The sequence below is a fragment of the Leptopilina boulardi genome, unplaced genomic scaffold (assembly GCF_019393585.1).
Source record: "Leptopilina boulardi isolate dan_hultmark-lab unplaced genomic scaffold, ZJU_Lbou_2.1 LbouV2_150, whole genome shotgun sequence".
NCBI lineage: Eukaryota > Metazoa > Arthropoda > Insecta > Hymenoptera > Figitidae > Leptopilina > Leptopilina boulardi.
In genome coordinates, this window is record NW_026137697.1 from 1,063,341 (window position 1) to 1,085,534 (window position 22,194).

Here is a 22,194-nt window from a genome sequence, read left to right on the forward strand (position 1 = left end):
ATTGCTTACTAAATTATATTAATGAACTTGGAAAGGATAATAGAAGATACCAACGACTTTCGCACACACAGACACACAAATATGCGATTCAATTGTATAGTAATATTGTTTCCCAATATATATATTGTATATGAAAACATTTACGGAATACTTGGAATACAACGACTTTGCTTATGAACACAAGTCAATAATAATATTATTATTATTATTATTATTATTATTGAATATCTCCTTTTCAGAAAACCACCATTAGTTGAAACTTGCGTAACTGCTGTTGTGTAAATGTATATATATATATATATATTGTTAAAGGGAAACTCGCTCTTACAGTTTGAATCAGTATAATAATTCTCGGACGGAACGAGACACACCATTGTACCAGCTGCAAGGGAGGATCGATGGTCACATTGAAAATGGCTATTCGAGTCTTTTACGCCTTCTTTTCCATTTTACAAAATAAAAAAAAAAACGAGAAGTCAATAAATATTCTCAAATAAAAATAAATCCAATATCTTTTTTTCTTCTTTATAAAAGAAAAAATAAAAATTTGCCAATATTTTGCCTTTTCATATATTATTGGAAAGTTTTTGCTAAAATAAAAAATAGAGGATTCGAACTATCATAATTTTGAAAAATCGAATTGTAAATTAATGACGATATATTCTTAATTCCAAATGATAATTTCCAGAGAAATTTTTTACTTCAAATATAATATATTAAATAAAAACCTAAATAGACCATTTATTTGATGTAAATAAAAATTATGTCATAAATAAAATTTTTATTTACACCAAATAATTATTTGCAACAAATATTATAAATATTTTCTCTCTCAATCGACGTTTATTTTCGCAAATAATATTAAATTTTCATTTTTTCTCTGAAAGTCTGAACAGTGTTAAATTTCAATTTTAATTGTCAAATCTCGTTTCAATTAAAACGAGAAATGCATTTTGACAAAATATAAATCAACAAGGGCTTTTAAAAATTGATAAATATAAAATAGTTAGACAGATGTTCGAATGAAATTATGAAAAGATTGGAAACTTCTATATATATATATGAGGAAATAATATATATATATTCCAACCATGGAAACATGATAATTGTATAAAAAGGGAATCGAATCCTCATCGTTTTACCGTAGAATTTATATTTCCGTAACAATTTGAATTGGATTCAAATTTCCACACAGATATAAATATATATACGTGTATGTAGTCGATTTTGTTACATACGCATATATATATATTCGATATACATTTATGCGTGTTCCCACATGCATGTCTATTACGGATTCTCAAGTTTTTCTCGACAACTTCATAACCTAGTCTCTCTTTCTCTCTCTCTCAAACACATATATTTATACTCTTTCTCTTCAATAGTAAAATCGATTCGAGTTGACGTGAAAGGTCTCAATATGAGTGCCACACAAAGCCAAGCATTACTGTTATTGCCATTATTTTTTCCTCAACATCGATGAAATATACATTGAGGAATATCGTTTCGGAGTTTGCCTTCGAAATGTTTCAAGATGATTGCGCGCTTACAATATATTCCAAATGGTATTCCATCGTTTTCCACTTTAGGAATTATATTGAAATCTGTGTTGACTGACTAATGTTAACAAACCGATCATTTATTGTTGTCTTAAACATATATACCAATCACTAAATAAAACCGCAAATAAAATTTATTCTATTATTCGCTTTTTTCCCTTTCAAATATAGCTGACATATTGTGATAAAGAGAAAATTGTAAATAAACGTATTATTACATTAAAATCATTAGAATTTTCATTTTATTTATTTATTTCCTATTTTAAAGAATTTTTAATTTTTTACACGAATTTTCATTTTACGAATTAGTATTTCTCCAACTTTTTATTTTACGGAATTTTTCACACAAGTTTTTACTTGAAAGAATTTTAACACGCAGTTTTCTGTGGCTCTCAAATTGAGATCATAAACAACATCAAAATGTTTCATTAACAACAATTTGATACACTTTATGGTCTCAATTTGAGATCCTCAGAAAAACTGTGAATTTAATCGAATTTTAATTTATCAGAATTCTCATTCAAACGAATTTTATGTGATTCGAATTTTTATTATACCGAATCTTAACACAGAAAATTAAAAAGCATTAAAATAAGCTGCAACGCTTATTATTTTAATCCAATTTTGCTTATTTTAATACCAAAATGGATTAAAATAAGCAAAATTGGATTAAAATAATAAACGTTGCAGCTTATTTTAATGCCTTTTAATTTTCTGTGAATTTGACCGAATTTTTAAAACACCGAATTGTCCGAAATTGCAACACTGTAAAAACTGACCGTCTTAAAAGTGCAAAAAACGTCTTGTTTTAAGACGTTTTTCGCGTCTAAGACACCAAATGTGTCTTAAAACAAGACGTTTTTTTGCAGTTTTAAGACGGCTAGTTTTTGCAGTGAAATGACCGAAATTTTGAAAAATGAAAATTTATCAATAATTATACCTAATAAAATTATTATGATAATAATTTTAGTTTTATAATAAAAATTCATTTATAATACTTGAATTAGTGGATGACTTTTCATTAATTCAAATTCAGAGAGAGAGAGAAGTGAAATTACGTTCATTACAAATTATCATACACTATATATGTGCGGAACTACCACTGATTTATTGAAACTATTACTAAATTGAAACAATCCTTTGAGTTGAAACCACAATTATCTGACAGTATGTATCGAAGGTACTCTATTATATCGAATTTCGATTAATTCATTGGAATTATTTTTTCATTTCACAAAAAACCCTTTCAACTTCATTAAAATTAATTTCGAAAATTATATTATCAAGAATTTTATTTCATTTCTACGAAAAAAAGAATTTTAAAAATTAATAATCTATTTCTTTTCAAAATGATTTGTCAACGAAATTAAATTTAAAATTGAATAATTTCAATTCTTTTCAGAGAGAAAAAAATAAAATATATATATAAGTAATTTGTGAAAATGTCAGTACTCACAAAATCGTGTTCGCTGATGCTTCCTTTCATCCGACGTCAACCGCACAGCATTTAAGTGGGACTTGATAAATATACTCCAATAGCGTCGATTTTTATATTTTCTGTAACAGAAAAAAAAATATATATAAAATTTTATTTTTTCTAAAAAATAAATTGTAATACTATATTTAAGAATAAAAAAAAAGATAAACTCAGAAAAAGCGATTGTTATTTATTATACTTTTGTTGGAATTCTACATATAATATATACGTGTATATCTGCATCTAAGTTAATTTACATTGTCTATAACGAAGCAAGTTCTAAGATCCTGAACTTGTTAATTAGATCAATTATGGGAAACTAAGGTTTATTCCTCTCGCGTGCTGTGTTGCGCGCAGTTATTTTGTTGCCCCAAGGTTAATAAGCAGTAAGCTTATTCTATGTGTGAAATTTCTCTGACAAAGTTCGGGAGTTAATTTAAGTAGAAGCGGTTCCTCGTTATAAATTCGAGAGCTTCGAGAGGAGGACCCAGCTTTGGAGGGACTTAAAAGGATTACCTGACTATCTTATCCTGAATATATATATATATATATATATATATATATATATATATATATATATATATATTGGTCCCGTCGCGACGGAAGTTTCATATATATATATATAGTTTATTATACACACTGACAATCTTTTGAATCGTGCCACGCTCTTCAATGAGAGACATGATATGACTCGTATCATACATACTATGAATGTCGCTTTACAACGTGCCAAAAGTTTCAATGACTGCCATTCTTCCTTGATTTTCATTTCAGAGAAAGCCACAAAAAATGTATTTTAAAAAAAAATTTATAAATATATGTATTTAAAAAAAAAAAATAATAATTATGATAAAATTGTAAAAGTCGAGAAATTAATTTTAAGATAAAAGAAGACATTTCTTTAATTCAACTTCAATTCTCTTTAAATACTATAAGGAGAAGGCGAATGAGAAATGAATTTTGAAAAGAGAAATAAAAGACAGAGATGTTTCCGTAAAGGCACCCTTTTTACGTTATCGGTGTTTGTACGCATCAATATAAAGAGAGGAAGGATTCGAACGATAACGTCGAACAAGATTGACAGGTCCTTAAGAGTAGTCCGAGGATTAAAGTTCCTTCCGTAGGGAGAGCGCGCGCACACAAAAGAGCGAGAAAACATCCGCAGAAAGTAAGAACAAGAAATGACAAGAGAAAACCCCCTCTCTCTCTTCAAATTCTTTTCTATACTTGACAGTAAGAACTTTATGCAAAAAAAAAAAAAGTTCTTTATAAATTGTAAAAAAAAAAAATCATTTCTCTATATATTTCTACGACACAAATATTTTTGATTTAATTTATTTTTAACTAATTTAAAAAATTTTCTGAGTAAAAAAATAAAACTGACAAATTCTCCCTGAGAGACAATAACTACATTAGCCCACGATGAAGAGAAAAAAGAAAGTTTTTTTTTTTTTTTTTGACGAAAATCTGATTTGACAGTTCCGATCCCTTCGTCTCAGGAAAACTAATAAACTGCTTTTAACTCTCCAAAAATTGCTTTTTTTCTCACAAGTGTAATACAGCGGGAGGGAGAGATAGAAATGGAAAAATCTGACAGAAAAACCGAAAAAAAACTAACATTCGTTCTTGGAAGCTTTTGCGACGTTTGCAAAATAAAAGGATGAATAAGAAAGAAAGAGAGAAGGAAGGAAAGAAAGATATATAGAAAGACCCAACAGGAAACGAGAAAAAAAACGAAAAAAAATTAAAATTAAAACAAAAAGAGAAAAAGAGCCACACGAGAATTGGAGTTGATGAAGTTTTCTATAACGAGTATAACATAACCATAACCTCGACGCATGACTTTAATATTCTATATATTTTCAGTTGAAAAATTGCTTTCAAAAAAAAAAGGTTAGAAATACCCGAAGGGTTCTTTTTTAGGGTTTCGCTTTGGCGTCCGTCCGTCCGTCGTACACTCGTATGGTTGCCATGGTAACGACGTTACCATAGCATCCGTTGCCATGGCAACAGTTACTTACTATGGCATCAGTTACTATGGTAACAGTTACTTACTATGGCAACAGTTACTTACTATGGCATCAGTTACTATGGTAACAGTTACTTACTATGGCAACAGTTAGTTACTATGGCAAGTTAGTTACTATGGCAAAAGTTAGTTACTATGGCAACAGTTACTATGGAAAAAGTTACTATGGTAACAGTTAGTTACTATGGCAAAAGTTACTATGGTAACAGTTAGTTACTATGGCAAAAGTTACTATGGCAACAGTTAGTTACTATGGCAAAAGTTATTACAGAAACAGTTAGTTACTACGGCAACAGTTACTTTGGCAAAAGTTACTATGGCAACAGTTACTATGGAAACAGTTAGTTACTATGGCAAAAGTTACTATGGTAACAGTTACTTACTATGGCAACAGTTAGTTACTATGGCAAGTTAGTTACTATGGCAAAAGTTAGTTACTATGGCAACAGTTACTATGGAAAAAGTTACTATGGCAAAAGTTATTATGGTAAAAGTTACTATGGTAACAGTTAGTTACTATGGCAAAAGTTACTATGGCAAAAGTTACTATGGCAAAAGTTACTATGGCAAAAGTTATTACAGAAACAGTTAGTTACTACGGCAACAGTTACTTTGGCAAAAGTTACTATGGCAACAGTTACTATGGCAAAAGTTACTATGGTAACAGTTACTTACTATGGCAAGTTAGTTACTATGGCAAAAGTTACTATGGCAAAAGTTACTATGGCAAAAGTTACTATGGCAACAGTTACTATGGCAAAAGTTACTATGGTAACAGTTAGTTACTATGGCAACAGTTACTATGGAAAAAGTTATTATGGCAACAGTTACTTACTATGGCAACAGTTAGTTACTATGGCAAAAGTTACTATGGCAAAAGTTATTATGGCAAAAGTTACTATGGTAACAGTTAGTTACTATGGCAAAAGTTACTATGGCAATAGATACTATGGCAACAGTTGATTTCCATAGCCACCATTTCCATGGCAACCATAGCAATTCACAAATAATGTAACTATAAATTATTTATTATAAGATACAAATAACTTTTGATCTGAATTTAAAAAGCCAACGAAACCCTAGATGTAGACGCTTTGCGCCTGCTTCTTTTCCTGATTATTTTCTCTCTTATGCGTCAATGTTTTTTGCCCGAGGAGAATTTTAAGCCTCGTTTTGTAACGGGCACCCCCTCTCTCTTTTTTCTCTCTCTCCCTCTTGTCCGGATGACGACGTCGATCCCTATAGCACTTTGCACTCTTGTCATACATTGTTTGTATCACTTTAACGTAAAGCCAATTCTCATTTTACAACGACAAATGCTTTCACAAAACTTTTCTACTTAAACTGCACACACACACATATATATATATATATACACTGTGTCGTGAAATTTATTTAAAATTGATAAAGCTGACGTTTACAATGGTTTTCCGTCGCGCAAAAACAAAAAGTGCAAACATACAGAATTTAATGCTCATTGCAACTGACATTATAGTTACAAATACACCAGAGTAGTTGAAACTATAAATTTTCCACATTGAGAAAATAAAAGAAAGCAAAAAAAAGTTTTTAAAAAGAAACGTTAATTAAAGAAAGAGAGAGAAATAATATATATATATATACTTTTTGGATGAATAAATGAGTGCGCTCGCTTTTATTCAGACTTTTAAAAATAAATAAAGAAGAAAATTAAAATTTCAAAACTACTAATTAGTAGTACTACCTGTATTGTAAAATAATTGTCACTACATACAAAATGCAGATAGATAAATAACGATTTTCTCTACAAGATCTGGAATTATTCCGGATGTCTGCGCATATAAAGTAAATCCAAACCAGCCTTCAATGGTTATTGCTGTTTCTTTTTTTATTTTTTTTTCTTTTTTATTAATCACAACATACGGGGCAGCTTTAGACAGCACGTGCAGTGCAATCACCGTCATGTGGGAACATATAACTTCGCACGCGAGTAACACGTGTGTGAACTAGACTTAAGTTGTCTCGGAGATTAAATTCGACATCAAAGTTTGTCAGTTTCAATTCAAACGTAAATTGTCATAAATTAATTTTCTACTTAAAAAAACATTTTTCTAAAAAATATATATATTCGCGTGCAAAAAAAGACTAAGAAAATAAATATTAGTTATTTAAAATAGTAATTTTCAATTTTTTCTTTGTTTATTTTTCTTTTATTGAAAACCATTTCAATATTTTTATAGAAATAAAACAAAGAGGACAATTTTCAAACGGAATGCTGTCTAGTTCGCTAAACAATAAATTGACAGCACAAACAGTATTCATGGGCTTGTTTTTATGTATATGCACATTTTCTTACAAATTGCAGTCGCCATGGGGAGCAAATACGACTGCAAATAACCATCAAGCGTAAAGTAATCTCACGTGTAAAAAAAAAAAAAAAAAAAAAAACGCGTCAATGAGTTTCTTTCTCGTATACTTCTTCACCTTCAACCGTCCGCAAAAAAAAAAATATATATATATATATATGTATATATTCACGAAGAGTAAAGCGGTGCTTCAATAAATTGCAGCTGCATATTCAGTCAAAAGCTACCGCTATTTCAGTTAACGATTTCGATGGTACTTGCCACCACATTCAAGAGAATGAAACTATATACATATGAAAAAGAAATCATTACCGACAAGAGTGTCCACTAATTACTAAGATCACACATTTTTATCTTCTTTAGTTAAAAAAAAAAAAAAAATTTTTTTTATATCGTACATAATAAATATAAATTATAATTTACTTGTTAAATCAGGGTGCGACTAACAAGGATTGAGAAAAAAATTCCCTGACTTTTCCCTGACATTTTTTGATTTTTCCCTAACTTTTTAATAAACTTATTTCTGCTTTTTTTGAACAAAAATATGGTTACTGACATATTTAACAATAAATTAATTTCTAATGGTAGTAATAAATGGTAATAAAAACCATTCAAGTTTTTTTTAGATTAAAAAATTTTTAAATTTCCAAAAAATTTTAATTTTTGGAGAAATTTACAGAAATTTCCCTGACTTTGAATGAAATTTTCTGAAATTCCCTGACATTTTCCTGACCAACAAAATTCCCTGACTTCCCTGACCGTTAGACACTCTCTAAATCTGAATTAGTAAAAAAAATTTACTAATTTGAATTAGTGACTCACTTTTTGCTTCTAAATTAGTAAAATTTTACTAATTATTAGTAACTTTAACTAAAAATTAGTAAAATTTAACTAATTATAAAGCAAAAAGTGAGTCACTAATTTAAATTAGTAAACATTTTTACTAATTCAGATTTAGAGAGCACCCTGCAAATAAATAGTTTTCAATGTATTTTAAAAATATTTTTTTAAAATATTAAATTTAAATAATTCAGGTAATTAATAATTTAATCATTAATTTTTTTTTTAATTTTCAAAGTTAAAAAATATTTTAATTCAGAACTAGTAATAAAAATTTGCAACAATTTTTTAGTTTCATCACCTTTTGCAATTTTTCAATTGCATCTAAAGTCATATATGTATACTAAATGTGTTTACATTGCTTTCAAATTACTCTTGTCGTTAAGATTGAAATGGCGTTGACTTTCATGTATACGTACTGCAATCGATTCAATTGGAATTTTGTATATATATAGCTTTACTCAACAGTATTCCAATTCGATATATAACTCCATTTCAAGCACACACACACACAATTACGGTAAAAATAATGAACTATATATATATATATATACGACTCTTAAAAAGGAGTGAATGTATATCCGAAAGAAATACACGCATCTATTCAATTAATATATATAATAGCAATTTCAAAAATGCATCCAATGCGAATTAATTAGATTCAGGAAACAGGCAAACTTTTTTTAAAATTTATTCAAAGTTTAATGCTATAAAGAAAATAGCAAACTGTGTACAAATTCTTATAGATGTCTTAGAAATACAAATACAGATAAAAAAAAAAAAGTATGATTCCAGTAAATATACTTGTTCCTATTTTACTAGAAAGAAAATTTTAAAATTTTCTTGGATCAAGAAAATATTTAATCAAATACAGACAAGTAAATTGTTTTCCTTGATTCAATGCTATTTTTTTCCAATAGTGTATATAAAATTAAACACGGAAAAAAAATCTTTACCTGAAACAGTAATAAATTTCACTGGAATAGCGATATACTTCACTAAAACGGGGAAATTTTTTTCCTATTCTAGAGAAACATATCGCTGTTCCAGATAAAGATTTTTTTCCATGGTTTTCCTAATACAGAAAATTATAAGGTATTAAAATAAGCTGCAACGCTTATTATTTTAATCTAATTTTGCTTATTTTAATACCAAAATGGATTAAAATAAGAAAAATTGGATTAAAATAATAAGTGTTGCAGCTTATTTTAATGCCTTTTAATTTTCTATGAATATAATTTTAATTAGCTGATATTTTGTCTGGGAACAACGAAAATTTTCATTAAAATAGAAAAAAATAATTGTTTCAATTAAATATTTCACTATTTTAAAATAGTGAATAAAAATTTATTTTTTTCTCTCTGTTTTTATTTGATACAAATTTTCACACAATCGAGATTATCGACAGGTGTCTGTCAATGACACGTAAAGTACAAGATTTTCTATTCTTTTGTTATATATTATGAACGACGCATTGGCTCGCGGTGCGTTAAGCTTTTTTTCCGCAAAAAGAAGAAGGAGGTCGAGTGCAATGTCGAGCAAGCTCACAAAGTATACTCAGAGAGAAAGAGGGGTGGTTGCACACTTCAGTGTGAGAAGAAGGGCCGTATGAAGAAAACAAGAGAGAAAAAGAGAGAGAGAGAGAGATGGTCCAGAAAAGAAGAAGAATACACAAGAAGTATAGAGTAAAGAAGAGGGGCACTGTGTCTTCCAGCAGCAGTGACTTTTTTTTCGCAAAAAACAAAAACTATACACACACAGCATATATACTGAAGAGGAATGTAACAGATTTCAGATAAATGGAGAATTTACAATTCCGTTTAGTGATAAGACGAAACCAAGAAAGTAGGCAAAAATCACGAACCGAACAGGTTCTTCTTATATACGTTTCAAACGTTTTATATATTGTAGATACTGATATCCATACCCGCATACAATGTCGCAGTACTGTTTAAAAAATAAAAGAAAAAAAACATGCTGTAAAACAATTTCAGATACATCATCAATTAAACACAAGGCTAACGTTTCTCACTTATATTTTTTTTAAATTCCTCATACTTCTTGTATCAATTCTACATTGAAAACAAATTTTCAAACTATTATCTATAATAAATATTTACTTGAATCAAATAATTTTTATTTTTGTACTATAAATAAATTGTATTTGTACCAATAACGTCTGGATTTAAAAAAATTTTATTATTATTTTCATTTGAATTATTTATTAAATTATTATTAATTTGATAATAGTCAACCGATTATTCGAATCAATTTTTCGTATTGATTTATTAAGCAATGAAATCCGGAAAGTGTATAAATTTCCAAAGAAGTAAAGGATCTTCCGGTTTATTCCTCGAAAAGTAGCACAGACAGCAAAATAACATCCTGTTGATGCGGTTTTACACAGACGTATATATATATAGAACTTTTAAGTATTCAGCTCACAACTTATAATGAGATTTTCATATGCGTATTGCCAAACTTGACTCAACAAGACATTCTCTGCATCGTTAATCATATAAAAGTCCTTTTTCTACATAGACAAACTTATAAACGGAGATTTAAACGAAAAACTTTTAATTATCGAAACACTATGCTAAATTTTCAATTATACACTCAAAAAAAAAATTTATTTCATTCAAATAATCGACTATTATCAAATATTTACGAAATAATTGAATTGTATTTGAACCAATAATAATTTCTGTATTTGACCATCTCAAATAATTATATTTAATACAAATAAATATTTATTTGATAATAAGTAAAGGATTTGAAAACTTGTTTTCAGTGTATTTTAATAATTTACATCATTTGGTTTCTTAGACCAATTTTTGTTGTGTTAACCAAATTATTTTGTTGTCATAACCAAATTTTAGTTGGAATTTAAAAATTTTCAACCAAATAATTTTGTTGGCCTAACCAAATGTTTGGTTGAAATAACTTTGTTTCAGCCAACCAAAATTTGGTTACAAGAACCAAAATTGCCTAATCAAACAATTTTGTTGCAAACACTAAACACTTTTTTCTCAGTGAACAGAGTGACAAATTAAAAGGAATTAAACAGTAAATCTTTCAGACATTAAACAGTTTATCTAAAAAAATAAATGAAAAAAAACTGAGTTTTAAACGAAAACAGATTTCTCGGCGCCCGAAAGACGCGAATTCTTCCTCTCTCGACTTATTTACTTAAAGTCTGTAGAAAATTCTATCATCAATAGAGTGCTACTTTTTTCCCTTAGTAAATTATCGAAAGTGATTGAAAAAAAAGAAAAACATGAATATTATAAGTGTTAAAAAAAATCCTTATGTATACATGTTAAAAATTTCCATTCTTTTATATATATATATATATATATAATTATCGGTTTAAAACCGCAACTAACCGTTGAGGTTAATAGAGTATAGTTTAAATTTAAACGTACATATATAAACGATTGCTTTCGTGTGAGAAATATATCGCCTCTCGTGATATCCTGTGCCAATCATCGCTTTCATTAAATTCAACTCCTAATTACTGACTAATTGGTAGTTCGAACACACACCCAACATTTACGTGTAATTTCCTTCTTAATTAGACCTTCAAAAATCCTCACGACCATTGAGAATACTCTTTTCTTTCTCTCTCTCTCTCTCTTTTTCTCTCTCGCAACTCAAGAAACAATGAGCTAGTCATTAAGATCGATTGCTTCATATACGATAAATGACTATTTATATTAGCATTTCGCAAGTATATTTATTCTCAATAAATATATATTGACAAAATGAAGTTAAAATTCGCTAAAAGTTTAAAAATTAGTTTTCCAAGAGAAAACACTGAGAAAAAAAAATTTTGGTAGCAATCAATATTTGCTTGGGCTAACAAAACAATTTTATATTTACCAAACTACTTATTTGGTAAATTCTACCTTAATATTTCTATTCATTTTATCTTCGTCTGGGATCGAACCTGATAAACTGCGTGTCGGGAACTGACCACGATCCTTTTGAGAGAATTTAAACTAATTGTTTTCAAAGAGCAAACTAAATTATTTGCTTAACCAAAAGGACCCCGCACTTTTTACTACATTGAAAATTGCTTTCAGCCAAATCTTTTGAAACTCTGTAGTTTTGTAGTTTAAGGCTTCCTGAACAAAAAATCCTTATGCCAAAATTCAATCCTATGAGTAGTTTTTTAGCTACAGCACTTTAAAGTCAAAAAAATAATGTATTTATGAATGTTTTCTTTTTCACAAATGAATCAAAATCGCTCAAAATCTGTTAATCGGAGGGTTTTCGGGGTCGCTGAGTACGAATCTGTGCTCAGAATTTCGGAATTCAAAATGGCAGATCCAATTTTTACGGACGCGCTTTCGAAAAATTACTTGAATTCACTTCAAAATCACAGATTCGTACTCAGCGACCCCAAAAACCTCCCGAGTAATGATTTTGAAGTAAATTCAAGTGATTTTTCGAAAGCGCGTCCGCCATTTTGAATTCCGAAATTCTGAGCACAGATTCGTAATCAGCGACCCCGAAAACCCCCGATTAACAGATTTTGAGCGATTTTGATTCATTTGTGAAAAAGAAAACATTCATAAATACATTATTTTTTAACTTTAAAAATGCTGTAGCTAAAAAAACTACTCATAGGATTGAATTTTGGCATAAGGATTTTTTCTTCAGGAAGCCTTAAACTACAAAACTACAGAGTTTCAAAAGATTTGGCTGAAAGCAATTTTCAATGTAGTAAAAAGTGCGGGGTCCTTTTGGTTGGAATTTAAAAACGTTCAACCAATTAATGTTGGCCTAACCAAATCTAATCCCACAATTTTGTTTAGCCAAAATTGTGTTAAATTGCCTAACCAAACAATTTTTTTTTCATGACATAAAATGAACAAAAAAAAAGAATTCTTAAACACACTTGGATTTAAAACAGTAGCATAATATTTAACACATGACGTTAAAGTTGGCTATATTGTTAAGAGAAATGTGACTCTCCTCCTCGTTTTATATCCCCTTAAGACTTATGATTCGCCTTTGGGTGGAGTGTAAAGACAGAGGAAGATGGCAAAGTTTGGATGGCTTGAGGCATTTGGGACGATGAAGAAAAGGGAGTCACTAGAATCTAGAAGAAGTAGTTTTTCAGGGGGTTTAGCCAAAGAATCTGAGTGTAGGGAAATCGAGACTGACGCGCGGGGAACGTTGTAAGTTGATCTTAAAAGAGAGAAGGGAAAGAGAGAGAAAGAGAATGTATCGTGGAGAAGAGGAGAAGTTATGCAGGATTGGAAAAAAAGAGGCTCGAGGACGAACGAAGGACCCAGAGAGACTGACGCGCGCGTTGTGTTTGACTGGGCCACAAAAAGAGAAAGAGAAAAATACACACACACACACATATATATAAACATAAGAACGAGTGAGAGAGGATGAGAGAGAAGTTCAAGGCAACTGCCCATTGCATCAGTGAAGAAGTGGATTGTGCTGCAAATATGAAACCTCAAGAAACATGACATGAGTTATTTCAACTTTAAAATATATTTGAAAATTGACATTTTACTGATTTTTGAATAAAATAACAAATCATACGTTAAGACTAAATCACTTTCTAAAATCTGCATTTTTTTTTTCTAATTTTCTAGAATTGCAAAAAGAACCTACTGTTACGCAATGAAATTGGTGTTTTGTAACAATTCAGGAAAAATATATTTTATAACATGCCCTTACATGACAAAAGAGAACAAGTGCTGTGTCATTCAAAGATCAAATGTATATATACGCAATATCAGCATGCATAATGTAGATCTATTCTTTGTATAACAAGAAGAAAGTTTCTTATGAAAATTATTTGAAATTGCGGCAAAAAAAAAAGTTGTGACCGATACGAGAGAGTTTACTCTCAAATGATCTTTATAGGGAAAAGGTTTATTAACTCTAATAACTTGGCAAAGTTGAAACATGAAGATGTTAATCGTTTGTGAGTTACATTTTAAGGACGTCTTAACTTCCAACCTGTGTATATTGTATATATAATTATCAGTTTTGGTTATTGATGCCCCAGGGTACCATGGATCTCGTATCCGTCACTGTTGATAGCGTTCATGCTTATTCATAATTATACTTCTTGAAACGACTCAAGAGAGAGATAATAATTTTTTCCCTTTCTCTTCACGTTATTCACTGCTCTGGATATTGCCAGTCACTCTCTCTTTTTCCTCAGGAGAAAAATTTGTATCATCATATTATAAATTTTCCCATGATCCATCATCATCATCATCATCAAGAAAAGAAGTATTAATTTTACATAACTTAAAGAGGGACAAAATTCGATAACTTCCTATAATACTTTCACTTGCGAAAATTTGGTCTCGTTTATTTATTTCAGAAAACAAAAAAAAAATATACCTCTATGTTAGTAATGCAGCTTCACGATCCTTTGTTCATGCAAAAAAAAAAACTGAAATGGGCCTTTGTTGCTTGCAGCTGTTCAATCGATTCACGTAATTCCAAGCATCGTTTTGTATCTAATTGTTTCTTTGAATTGAAAAGCAAACATGCCACATTCTTGCTTTACAATATTGACGAAAAATGATAAACAAAATCAAAACTAATGATTTAAGGGAAAAAAATCAAGTTCTCAAATCGTTACCGTTCCATCCTCACTCGTGATGTACCATTGTGGAATGCAGTATTGGTACATACGAAACGCGAGAAAAGAAAGATCGAGAAACGGCTCTGAAATGAGTGTGAGGGAAACAACCTCAGCAAAGTTTAAAGAGGGAGAAGCGACTGGCCACAGAGAGAAAGGGGACTGATTGTGAGTCTGAGAAGAGGATCGTGAAGCCTCTAGAGCTGAGGACACTGAGCGGTCCGTGGGACCGGCAAGACTCGTGTCGATCCTTTTCTCCACATCTCCCTTTCTCTCTCTCACACACTGTATCTCTAACTTCTTGTTTCTCCTTCTCTCATTTTTCTCTCTCACGGATACAAAACCGTGAATCTAGGACTCGAACATGCAGCCTACCTACCCGAGAGCATCGTGCTCAAAGCAGCGTTTTCATTCTTCTTCGTGCACCACGGTTTTTCTTCTCCTCTCTCGATATTGCCTTGTGTGTTACGTCATCGAGCAACAAACGTCCGCGTTTGTTCAACAGGACGTTATTTCCAGTCGACTCGACGCGAGATCACAGATTTAAATGTCATTGCGAACAAAATGCCTAGCACGCAGGACGCGACACGTTAGGCGAATCGATTAGTCGACAATGTAGTCTTATAAGAGAAAGAGAGAAACCATTTTCCATTAACCCCCCCGCATTCTAGTTTGTGAAAGGAATTCTTCATTTCTCATAACTAATCATACTCTCTAAATCTGAATTAGTAGTTTTCTACTAACACAGAAAATTAAAAGTGCATTAAAACAAGCTGCAAACGCTTATTATTTTAATACAATTTTTCTTATTTTAATTAGAGCTGTGAAAAAGTTCGAATTTTGTATGGGCTCAGATCGAATATTCGATTCGAGCCCATGTTAATTCTTATGGAGCGGTTCGAATTTTAAAAACTTGCACAGCTCTAATTTTAATCCATTTTGGTATTAAAATAAGCAAAATTGAATTAAAATAATAAGCGTTAGAGCTTATTTTAATACCTTATAATTTTCTATGTGAAAGAAAGAGTGCGTATTCGTTTACCAATTGAATTAGTAACAGTTTATGACTAATTTTTAGTAAAAAACTACTACCACACGGAGAGAAATTTCTAGAAATATTTACCGTGCTGCCACCTAAAAGTGAGGTGCAAAGTACATTCTGGCAGTTTTTACTGTGCTGCCTCTACAATCTGTAATGCAAAATTGTAGGGGCAGCACAGTAAAAACTGCCACAATGTACATTGCACTCACTTTCAGGTGGCAGCACGGTAAATATTCCTAGAAATTTCTCTCCGTGCATTGTAAAAATTTTGCCAACACAGAAAATTAAAAGGCATTAAAATAAGCTGCAACGCTTATTATTTTAATCCAATTTTGCTTATTTTAATCCATTTTGGTATTATAGCTGCAACGCTTATTATTTTAATCCAATTTTGCTTATTTAAATCCATTTTGGTATTAAAATAAGCAAAATTGGATTAAAATAATAAGCGTTGCAGCTTATTTTAATGCTTTTTAATTTTCTGTGAAGGTCCAGATCGGGGCTGGATCAGGCTGCCCTATTAGGGAATGAAACGTCGCGCCTGATGTTGCCCTGATTAGGAAATCCACATTTCGCCCTGATTTGGCCTTAATCAGCGTTTCATTTCCTACTAGGGCCCTGGTAGGGCAATTTCTACACGGGTAATCGCAAGTAGAAAACTACTAATTCATGGAGTAAATCGGCTTACTAATTTGAAATAATAAAAAATACGATTTACTCCTTACACTGTAAAAAGAAAGGTATTAATTTAATACCGACTTCAGGTACGAAATTGTCATTTTGTTCTATTTTAATACACTGAAAAAAAAATTCTGGTTAGGCTATATTTAACATTACTTTCTAGTTATGTTAACCAGAATTCTAGTTGAATTAACTAGAATTCTCGTTAAAATAACCAGAATTCTGGTTAACCTAACCAGAATCAAAATGTTAAATATACCCTAACCAGAATTCTAGTTATTCTAACTAGAATTTTTTTTCAGTGTACCTAAAATCGGTACTGTTTTAGTACTTTTCAGTACTATTTTAGTACTTTCTTTTTACAGTGCACGGAAAAAAAGAGAAAAATTAATTTTTACTACTTTCATAGTAAAACGAGAACTGTCCGAAGTTTCTGCGCATCTCTGGCAACTTTTATTCCAAAAATAGTAAAATTTACTCTAAAAATAGTAGAAATTACTACGAAACAGTAAAATTTACTACAAAAATAGTAAATTTTACTATTGCCAGAGATGCGCAGAAACTTCTAAAAATAGTAGAAATTACTACGAAACAGTAAAATTTACTACAAAAATAGTAAATTTTACTATTTTTGGAGTAAAAGTTGCCAGAGATGCGCAGAAACTTCGGACAGTTCCCGTTTTACTATATGAAAGTAGTAAAATTTACTTTTTCTTTTCTTCCGTACATGAATGAGTAATAGTTTCCTACTAGCAATTAATAGTTTTTTTTTTTTACTAAAAATTAGTCAAAACTGTTACTAAATCAATTGGTAAATGAATAATCCCTCTTTAAATTAGAAGAATAGAATTCAGATTTAGAGAGTAACATTTTTCTAAAAACAAGTTTTTCTACTTTAAAAAACGCAAATATTATCTTAATAATTAATTTACAGTACAAAATCGAAATTAAATATTAACCTCAAATATAATGGAACATATACTAAAGACTTTCAAAGAAAAGTGTCACCTTAACGGATGAAGTGGAGAGAGACAGAGAGAGAGAGAAAAAAAAACGAGGAGAGAAACTTTAGTCGACATGAGTAGTTGAGTACAACTTTTCAATGTTAGAAAGCGGGACATTTTTCTTTCCGCATGTTTTCGAAGGAATAACGATTTCATGGAAGTACACGACAAACTTGCTAATTCAATACGAGTGACGAAATATCTAAAAAAAAAAAATTTAATTTTTTTCAAGCTTAAACAAACATCCTCTTTACATCACAATTTAAACACAAAATAGATTTCAGAAAATGGATTTTTAAAATAACCGACTATTCAAAATTTCCAAGAAAGAATATGTCTCATTTTGTGATTTTTTTTTTTTATTTTAGTGAAACTATATACAATGGATTAACGATAAATTCTCTCTTTTCCATGCAATATAAACGAATGCTTTCAAGTACTTACTGCAATGCATTAAAATTTTTTTCATTCTCTATATATATACATTTGGAAGTGAATTTAATCTTGATAGGTTGTATATATGTAAAAAAACATATCAAGATTAAATTCACTTCCAAATATCGATCGCTTTGGTAATGTGTTGTAAAACTACTTGTAGCTGGAATAAAATTAATATGTACGCAAGCAAATTGATCATATTTGCATCTATAATTTTACTTTTCTTATTAATTTTATCAGTGTTAGTTTTATCAAAGTTGTAATCATTAATAATTAACAATTTAAAATTGTTCTTTGCATTAAATTAAAATCTATTTTATGCTTTCACGTTGAAAACTATAAATAGATAATTTTTTTTTTTAAAAATAATCCAGCTCAATTCTATATTTAAGAAAATAAAAAAAATCAAGGTCAGGTCTTACTGAATGATACATAATTAATTAACAAAAATATAAGCATATAAAATAAAAATAGATATATCGAGACATTGGAATTGAAAATAAAATTTTGCTCCATAAATATTTCTGTGAAAGTTTACTTTTTAAATTTTCCCACTTTAATATTTAATGTCTTTTCAAAAATTGATGGAACAGTTTTTGTAACTCATTCCTGTTGAGGAGACACGTTTGCGAGTTTGAAATTGTCAATTTTTAATAATAAAAAGAAAGAAAAAACACATATATATATATATGTCTAAAGAGAGTCGTGACTCGTCATTTGTCCTGTAAATATTGAATGAATCAGACACGAAAAAAAAAAAAAATAGTGAAATTTAACTCGTATTACTTTTTTTTAAAACCATGTTTTCTGACCATTAGATATTTATACATTTTATATCAACCTCGTGCCTATATATGAATTGTGTATTCTTTTCATTATCAATGCTTATTATATTTTTTTTAGTACCTCTCTCACAGGTCAAATGCATCTCTTTCTCTTTCACCTGATGGTTTACCGTAATAAATATCTATTCACATTTTGATTGATGTGGGTTCATCCATTAGTTTCCTTTACTATTCATGATGACTTTTTTAAAATCCAAATATACTTTCATCTCGCGCACATATATAATTTTCTCCAACTACAAGTTTTAAATTAATGTCAGTCTATATTCATTTGTCAAATGTGATTTTTCGTAATAGAAGAGAAAAATTGATATTGAAAGCGTAAAAATATTACATAAGAAAAATATAATAAAGAAAATTATTAAAAGTTACAAATAAAAAAATAGAATTGCACTTCATAAAATGTATTTTGTGAGAAACACTTTGCGAATATATCGAGACTATACGAATGATGAAGTGCGTTTGGTTAATTGTCCTCCAAGTACACCTTCACCTAACTACATATCAACCATTCATAATGGATCGATACTGATTTACAGCCCTTCGCCTCTCACATGTAAATTCCATAATAATTATTACTCTCGATTAAAAGCCGTCTTGAGAGTTACAAGTGTTCTATATACAAAAAAGGAAAGAATTCCTAAACCATAAAGGACATTTGAACAAATAGAAAACATTTTTATCTATCCCCTGTTTTCTTAATATACAAAAGATACAAATTTTACTTCAATTTCAGGATAAAAATTAGTTGAAACAAAATTTTGAACGAAAATAAACGATACTTTTTGTTTGTCATATGTAAACACATAAGCAATTTCAATTTGTTTGGATAAAAATAGCTTTTTGAAAACACAAATTAACTTTACGAATTCTTTGTAATAGTGCGCAATAATATTGTTCTATAAAAATAAAACCAATTTTTTTTTTTTTAATTAGAAATGTTAGTTTCCAAATTATTTTAGAACGAAAATAACCAATTCTTAAAAAGATTTCAAATATCTGTTTTCTAACCTAAAAATTGTTTTTATATTCAAATATTTTCAAAAAATTAGAAAGATTTCGTATATCTGTTTTCTAACCTAAAAATTGTTTCTATATTCAAATATTTCCAAAAAAAAGTAAAAAGATTTCGAATATCTGTTTTCTAACCTAAAAATTGTTTTTATATTAAAATATTTTCAAAAAATTAAAAAGATTTCGAATATCTATTTTCTAACCTAAAAATTGTTTCTATATTCAAATATTTCCAAAAAAAATTAAAAAGATTTCGAATATCTGTTTTCTAACCTAAAAATTGTTTTTACATTAAAATATTTTCAAAATATTGCCTACTCACTCAAAGACGATATTTTATATCCAGGTATCCTTATATATATTTTTTTTTCGAGATGTAACAGTCACACTTTTCCTTTTTATTTGAGTATTTGAGCACCCCCGTTGATCAACTTGAAACTTATAACGTACCACACGCGGCTTTTCCCACTGTCTTTCTGATTTTTCTCACACGCACAAAATAAGCCAACTGTATTCACACACATACACACACACGCAATAACACTTTGGTTCTCTCTTCTATCTTGTAATTTATCTCACTATCTATTTTACTCCTTCATCCTTCTTTCTCGCACTTGCCTCCAGGACGTGCCAAACTGCCGTCGTCACTGTTAAATAAAACAATACTACACTAAGAACTAAATCACCCAAAATTACTCTCCGTTTTCACTGACTCTCACTATTTTCCTCTACTTAACACTTGGAATAATTGAAGGGGGAAAAAAAAAAAATTACCGCCAAGGATGTTGACAGGAAAAATGAGAAAAATTTAAGGTTACGTTTTAAAGTTGAGAAATACTTGTAAAAGGGCAGAAACGCGATCGATAAAACAAAACGTTGAACCTCGGTCAATTTCTCTTGCGTCAATTCATCATGGGTTCCTGGTTTGAAAATTATAGTATAGTCAGCTAGTATGGCGCCGATATCTTGCCCTGTCTTCTCACCTTCGAGGTCATCCACTCGTACGTCCCACAGATCGACCTGAATGGTTCATCGTCTCCAAACCGATACTTAGGGACACAATCCTTAATGTTTAAAACGTTTTAATCTCATGAATACATATGCACGAAGCACCGGTTGCTTCCAATTCCTCGAAAGGATTTTGCACGAGTGTTGTGATCGTTGACAGCTCGAGGGTGGGGAGAAAAGGTGTGATCACCGGCAAAGAAGAATGCGAATAATCAAAAAGAATTGCCATTCAGAATTTTCGTGAGAGATGTTTGTATATGTGTATATGAGTTCATGGAGAAATCTCCAAAGGACAAAGGGCGGAGGGCACGAAAGAAGAAGGAGAGTGGGCGTTCGAGTAGGAGATTGCCGAGAGTGAGAGAAAGAGAAAACGGAGAGGATAACCAAGAAAACTGAGGCTTGTGCCTCCCACACGACTCCGGAATGTACCGGACACTATCACTTATACGACGTGTTGTGAATACCAACACATTTTTTTTTTTTTTTCGCAATTCTCACCTGAGGTCGTAACCCCGACTTGGTCCTTTCGTTTTGAACCGGCCTCCCGAAGACGTCAACGATGACGTCGTCTGGTACTGTTATCACACGAAAACTCAGGATCGCGCACGAGCAGCGTCCACTGTCCTGCCGTACACAATTCGGCCGACGGCGGCGCGCATTCCCGGCACTAAAATGGCGATCGAAGTGACAGCTCGCCTCGTTTCGAGCCGGACCTCCCTTGTTGAAAAATCTTGTCCACGACAAACAAAATCTTCGACAAGATGAGAGCTCACCGTAATCGCTTGAGACTATTCACCTTTTATTTTATTCCGTTTCACCCACGCAAATTGTGATTTTTCTATTTGATGGCGGCGAGGCGATACTCCCTTTGCCCATTAAACGCGTTAGCACCACCCTATCCACTAGTTCTACTTGCCCGGACTCACGGGATTCAACTGCTGGGCTCCGCCGGCCGCTCCAGACTTGCGCCGAACCTGTAACATAACCCCACTCTTGCGCCTTCCTCACTACCGTATCAACTTTTTTCAGAGCCCGTACCTTTAAAAAAAAAATCAAAATTCTTCTAAACTTCTATAAAAATTTAATTTAATTATTTATCTAAATAAAAAAATACTATACAATTGTGTAAAATAAATTAAGAACAATAAAAAAAATTAAAATTACTGTTTTATGAATAAAATTCCCCGACTATAATACAAGGTACCCTATGTCAAGAGGACGTAACTGAAATTTGTTTGGGACAAACATTAAATTTTAAATGTTAATTTTCATATAGGTTGATTATAA

At 30.5% G+C, this 22,194-nt stretch overlaps 1 protein-coding gene across 3 annotated transcripts in view; it reads right to left on the reverse strand.

Moving 5' to 3' along the window:
* LOC127276604 (plexin-A4) overlaps positions 1-22,194 on the reverse strand; it is a 252,689-nt gene that overhangs the window by 227,766 nt on the left and 2,729 nt on the right. The window contains exons 1-3 of one of the 3 annotated variants that reach the window (XM_051297157.1): positions 21,406-21,855; positions 20,222-20,546; positions 3,016-3,116 (exon numbers count right to left, since the gene is read on the reverse strand). The gene's annotated coding sequence lies outside the window, so the exon portion shown is untranslated. Of the gene's footprint in view, positions 1-3,015; positions 3,117-20,221; positions 20,554-21,405; positions 21,856-22,194 lie in introns of those variants that run through there. The other 2 variants (XM_051297158.1, XM_051297159.1) reach the window with 2 other exon arrangements.